This window comes from Symsagittifera roscoffensis, chromosome 6, assembly GCF_963678635.1.
Source record: "Symsagittifera roscoffensis chromosome 6, txSymRosc1.1, whole genome shotgun sequence".
Taxonomy (NCBI): domain Eukaryota; kingdom Metazoa; phylum Xenacoelomorpha; order Acoela; family Convolutidae; genus Symsagittifera; species Symsagittifera roscoffensis.
In genome coordinates this window covers 12886703-12893796 of record NC_087067.1, presented here as the reverse complement: position 1 = coordinate 12893796, position 7094 = coordinate 12886703, and positions in this window count along the sequence as shown.

Sequence of the window (7094 nt, the reverse complement as noted above, 5' to 3'; positions counted from 1 at the left end):
TTAATTTAAAACGCTTGCTAAAACGGATCAAATCTCTGGTTACGCGTTAATAGCACGAAAAATATCTCGCGTTAATTGTCCCAAATTGGCTATCTTTAAACCATCATAACTTTACTAAGAATGATCACAACTAAGATATATTTTTGAGTTTAAGCTAAAGACAACAATACTTTTGAATGAAATTAACAATGCTATAAAGAAACAAGACTGCTCGTATCAGGGCAAAGCCCTGAATGTTCCGACTGCCTTTTAAGGTTTATGGAGCAGCAGTAATAACATAAAAAATTAAATGAAATAAAAAAAAATGAATTTTTTTTTTAATTTGACGGTTTTTATGAAAATCATCCCCCCACACGCCATATAAAGTACAAAAAATAGATTTTGTTCCTTGAAACAAATCAATTATGGCAAATAAGCTTTCCGCTTACGCGTTAATAGCGCGAATTATATCGCGCGTTAATTGACCCAAATTGATCAAAATGGCCAAAATGGCAATCTTTAAACCCTAGTAACTTTACGAAAAGTGATCACAGGTGAAATATCTTTTCAAATTTGAGCTCAGGACAACAATGGCTTTCGAATGATATAAAAAAATTCCGTCAAAATGGCTAGTTAAAAAGTCGAAATTTGTCTGAAGAAAAAAAACCCACCCCGAGCCCAAATATTCCGTTACTTTCGTATCGAAAGTCGAAACAAAAACTGCTAGTTAGAAAGTCAAATTGAAATTTCTCTGGAGAAAAAAAACAAAAAAGCACAGCCGAGCACAAATATTCTGTCACTTTCTTCGAAAATTGGAACAAAAATGGAATGGAATGTGCTTTTACTCGTAATTTCAGTTTCTGCAAACATATAGTCAAAAAAATTCTACTGAATCTTAAAGCATGATATCAATTCAAAAATCAAAAGTGTTAGGAATCAAATACTTCACTCTTAAAACTGCATAAACACTGGATTACACTGAATTTTGTTTGTATTTTGTTTGGGTTTAAAATAAAACTAATGTTCTCGTTCACATTAACTGAAAAACATCATTTCTGATCATTTCCTTAATTCTTAACAATTTTTGCTTAGTGAATTTCAAACAAACTGTCAAATTTTAGATTGAAGCACAATCTTCATAACACCACTTATGTTTCTCCAAAATTGTTATGTTCATTTTTTTTCCATGAACCATAAGTAGGAACTCTATCTTCGATTACAGGTTTACATAAGTGTTAAGAAGGTCAAGCACATCTTTCTCGTCCCAATTTTTTTTATTGTATACAGAACAATAGTGTTCTTTTTTTGCTTACCGGCTTGAAATTTGTAGATTATAATTGAGCAACTCAGCGAGCCTGTAGTCGTCAGAAAAGGACTTTAAAACGGTGTCATCAAAAACTTTTGTTTTAACCTTCATCTCTGCGAAATTATCAATTCCATTTTTTAGTCTGTGATCACGTTTTATTAGCAATTTAAGTCAATGTTTTCCTGGATGAGTACAAGAGAGTGCAACGGTACTAAAATCATTAAATATAAGATTAGGCACTAGGCAGGCTAGTTTAGACAAACAATTCTTCGCCCAACTTGGTTTATATCACTTTGTAATGACATTGGGTTAAGGGCGTTTTTGTAATTGAAAAGGTTGAGAACTTCAACCAGTGGGTAAAACTTCAACCAAATCTTATATTATAAATTACTTTAGAAATTCTGAAAGTCAGAAAATTTTATTTTGCATTTTGCCCTAATACAAGCCGACGTGGTGTGCTAACGGATACAACGTGATTCCACTTTGTATCCGTTTGAGTGCCAAACGTTCGAGTGCTTAACAACGCTACATTTAACTTAATCTGTTTGCAAAACTATCGAGAAAAAATTGATCGTAAGATAAAAAATTAAATCAGAAAATAAGCTTTGGAAAACAACATAGAGTATATCTTTAGAAAACAAGAATCTTCTTAACAATTTTCCGCATAATGATAGATAACAGTAACTATTATCCACGTATCGAACACTAAGAAAGGGTGTTAAAATGAGCTTTCCACAACTCCGAAAAAAAAGAAAATTGATAAGATGCATCAATAAAACATTCGAATTTTATTAATTTCTCCTTGACTCTGCGTTTTACTATCACGCGAACGATCATTTTTTTTGCTGTAAGTTTTTTGCCGAGAACTGATGATGCGTTTCTGATTTAGATTTGCGATCATTGTTTTTAGGTAATTTTTGCGAACTTGAGCAAGCAGGAGAATGCTGACTCATTTGCGAATAAAAAAATCGTTTTTATGAAAAAACGCATTATGGGGAGCGCTTAATAAATCGTAAAAAAAACAAAGCGGAAATTGGTAAGAAGATCCTGCTAACTAGTTAACTTCAGTTAAATTTTTGACCGCATGCATCCAGCCGAGACTAGAAGGGGAGGGGCATTTGTCCAACCAGTCGAAGCACTTTTTAACCGACTGATTGATTGATTCCTGAGTTGGGTTGTCCTGATGCAATGTTATTTCGTCGTCTGGATCTCCGTAACCACTGCACGTTTCTAAATCATTTATCCAGGGTCTATCTGGCTGTAGATGGTATCTGGCATCATATCCAGGCATCGCGAAATATTGGATGCTAGTTCGCCTGGCTAACATGTTTCTGTCAACTGGAAATTTGTGTCGTGATGATTTTTCGAAATTAGCTGTTGTGGCGCCTATAGAAACATGACTGTTTCTGCGATTTAAAACGCCCCCTACCGTCGTTTCTCGGCGCAGAATTTTTAGAGGTTCTTCTAGAATATTCGACGGAACTGTTTTGGTTGCAGTTGGTGTTCGTTTTTGTGCAGCAGTTGACTGAAATGATTGACTTCGCTTTGTCACACTTTCGCTATTATTGTTGTTGTCAACTCGGATTCCTGTACTCGGGATACTGCTCGCAATGTTTTGCCCAGGTGATTGTTTTTGATAATTATTGTTTCCATTTTTGGATGCTGTTTTTGGTCGGTTTGTCAATTCAGCTCGTGTTTCGACGTTATTTGCAGTTCGAAAACTTGAAAGTTTCCTTGGTCCTTGAGATGTCATAACGCGACTCAATTCACTCGTATTAGAAGACAGTGAAAAAGACTGAATAGTTTGCTTTTCTTGTGAAATAATTTTGTCGGCTTCGTTCGGGTTTTGTAAAACGTAGTCTTTCGCTGCTTTCGACGAATCATTCTCGGTTAACTTTAACCCAATGCGTTCGGTTATTTGACGTAACTCGGCTCTGTAAGTTTTCTCGAGCGGTATGTAGACTTTGATGTCGCGAGATACCAAGTCCTCGCGATCAGGTATCCGAGAGGTCTTCAACGAGTTGCTACGTTTTGGATCAATGTTGCAATTTTCGAGCCATTTCTCAGCCAATGAAATCACTTCCTTCCCGACCACTGGTTTTCTATAATTATTTTGTGAAAATTTCCGTAAGTTTTCTTTACTTTGCGGTTGAATAAAATTGCGGTCCGAAGTTTTGCTTCTTACAAGGTTCAACTTTTCTATAGACTGTTGTCCAACTCTTGTGGTTAAGGATGGTTTGATTTTGGGGCCAGTACTAAAACTACTATTTCGTTTTGCATCTGTCATCACCGCCATGAACGCAAATAACATCCACAGTAAGTACACAGAAATGTAGATTTAAAAAGCTACATTATTCGAAGCAGTTTGTATCCGCCTTTTTTGCATGTTGGTCCAAATATAGACTATTGAAATCTTTTTGATGATTCAGCTGAATAAACTTTTAGGTAACAATTGCAATAAACGCGTATGAATAACGCATTAAGGCATGTTTGTAGTTTTTTATTATCTCCGTACTGTTAACAATGTAATGAGCGGAGTTTTATGTAATTATATTTAAATGATTTATTTACATATGATGGCGTTTGTTTTTAACCGTTGATTTCTGCTTCAAAAATTTGAGCGCTCTTGATTGTTTGTTTGTTATAAGTAGAAAAAGCTCGCCGAACATTTGGTGCAAAACTTTAACACAATCTTAAACTGGAACCAAGCACTGTTTAGATGAAAAACTCGACTTTTTATCGTCACACTTGATAAGTGTTGTAGTTTTCAGATTAATAATGTGGTGTGTTTTTCTGAGAGCCTTTTTTGGATTTGAGAGAGCAATTTTTTAAGAGCCATTAAAAATTTGAGTGCTTCTAATTTATTCGTTTTCAACTTAATCAAAATTTTATTGCTTAGGATGGGGTGAGGGTTATTTTTACTTTTAGGTTGGCCAAATGAACGTTTCAAGCTCTCTTAGAAAGGTTCCTAAAAACTATTTTATCGAAAGCTTCTTCAAACAAATAGGCCAATTATACTGTCTTAGTAGTTTTTGGAAGTTTCTAGGGTTGGTCGGCCAAAAATGGATCTTGTAAAACAATATCTCAAGAGGGAACTTGGTAAAATAGCTAAGACGATACCTGATATATTCATAAAGAATTTCTCAGATACAATGCTGATTTAATTTATCCGATCAAATTGAATACAACATGAAATTTGAAACGCGTTTTCCTGAAATTGCGCTGACTTTTAACAAAAACTTACTTAGACAAACTTACATCAAATTTCAGTAATTTAAAACGATGCAATTTATTGTGCGAAATTCAGGCTGAAATATAATCCCAAACACGTCAAAAGTTACTGCCAAATTATTGGTTCAATATCTGCCAAAAATACATCGAAGTGAGCCTCTTATATCGTCCAACAAAATTTAAAAAGGGTATATTCGTCTCAATTTTGTATTATTGAGTTTGTTTCCCGCCTCCTTTCTTAAGTTTTGTTGCGCTTAATAAGAGGCTCACTTTGATATAATTTTGTTGGTAACTGAACCGACCGATGGCAAAACCGGCAAAACTCAGATTTAAAGTTTTGATAATTGAGAGAGAAAGCTTGTCTCAAACCCTCAGAACGATTTCCATGCTCCATTCAAAATTGGCCACAACGACTCTATTACTACCGGATTTTTTTTCCGAAAAAGTCTTGATTATATCAACACACATGCATTTGAGACGGTAAGGCGACAATTTTTGCAGGTAATAATTGGCCGCAATCGACGACTCGAGGCAAATTTTTAGAAAAACGACAACTCGCACCAACTGTCAATTTGTAGCAAGCAACACTTTGCAGCACGGTTAATTTTTAATTAAAGGGACTATGTGCGCGATCGATGCATTTTGAGCCAGAGATTTTGCAGTGATTTTAGGGGAAATTCAGGAAAAACAAAATGTGCGTTTCTGTAGGGAAATTTTGACATCACCCAGTGAAATGAAAACTTACAACTTTTAGCAAGATTTTTTTAAAAAAAAAAACGATATTGTAAAGTTTTTTTGGAAGGCGACCATTTTTTCTCGATCTGTTGTTAGACTTCAGATTTTTAAGAAGCAAATGCTATCAAACAGAAATAAAAAATTTCATTGGAGCCTCCCAGGTGCTTTTTTATGAAAATCGTTGAAAAAATTAGCTTTGAAAATGTTACAACTTTGGAAATGTTAAAACAGTGAAAATGCCTGAGAACAAATCACTTTCCAGAGCTGTTCAATTACAGCCAGCTACTGATGGAATGTTGATTGTTGCCAGCAATTCAGAAAATTTGGAAAGCAACGCAGTTTGGCATGCAAATGGGACATTTAAAGCATGTCCTACTTTTTGCTTATAATTTTTAATGCAAGATGTGATTAATGATGAAACTGTTATATTGTTTTTCGCTCTTTTTCAAATTAGTAAAAGCTGCACTTTCAGACAATTGATGGAAACCAATCCAGACTCTAAGTCCTCATGTGTTTGTAATTTTCGAGATTTCTCGAACAAAAGATTTTCAGAACGTCTCTTAAGATGTCACGAAGAAGATACGCCTTTTCGATTTTGCTCAAGCCACCTGGCGTTTAGTTCGGGTGATGAGATTGGAACCAGTTTACCAGGAAGACAAAGACCACCACTCCTTGTCCTAGAGTTTGTTGATGCTGCGGCACTAATACATGTGCTCGGCGTCAAAATCTGCTGGGCTAATTTTAAGCGACGAAAGTTGCGGTAACAAAAATGAGCCACTTTTTTGGTTTGCGATTCTTTTGAAGCATTTCATGAGAACTCAGGATGTTGGGTAGTTACCAATTTCTACGTGCAATCAGTTCGAAAACGCCAGAAAAGAAAACGAAAGATCAACTATGGGGTTTCTCAGAAAGGATCAAAGTATGCCTGCAAACAAACCAGTCAGATTAACTGTCGGAGAAAATGCAATAGTTATTCGGACAATAAAATTAAACATGATTAATTGAACTTTTTGAAAACTTTGAATACAAAAACATTCTCAGGCGAATTCAGGGCCTCATAGTATTTTTTTTCGTTTTAAATCTTCTTACCTAACTTTTTCCGATCTGCTCGAAATTTTTTCGCTTCCTATTTTCGGCTGCGAATAGTCATTTTTCACAATCACTAGAAATTATTGGTTGCGAATGCCATTTGAAGTCGAAACAGGTTCGAACTCTGCTGATTAAAATAGTTCGGGCAAAAAAACGATTGTTACTAGCGTAGGGCGTGTTTTCAAAAAATTCTTGCAACAAGATCAAACTTGGCATCAGAATAAAGCCCTGTAGGTCTTCATTTGGGTTTCACAAAAATTCTCCAAAAATTGCTCGACAGAAAAAGTTGGTCTGAACTTCTCTGTTTTCACACTAAATGACACGAAATTTACAATTGAAACGATGAGACTGAGTTCGCAGTTTAAACATTTTATAGCACAGAGTGAGTTTTACTATTGCTGTTTTTTAAGCAGACCATAAATCTTTATACTAAAAGATAAGGAAAAAAATGGGGGAAAAATTAAAGCACTTAACGGGAAAAAATGGCGAATGTTGTTCGTTTCTTTGAAATTTTACTAAGTGTTTAAGTTTTTTTCAGTCATTTTGATAGGATCTTCTTGCGCTAGTTATCTGTTTTAGCATTGAAAAAAACTTTTTTTTGTCAAAAATATGTTCATTTTTCATTTTTTGATTTCAACGCTGTGAGCTTTATCGATATCGTTTTACAAAAAACTAAATATTTAAATGTAAAAAATGTCCCTAATTGTGTTGAAACTTGTAGGTTCTTTCTTGATATAATTCTACAAAAGCCCCG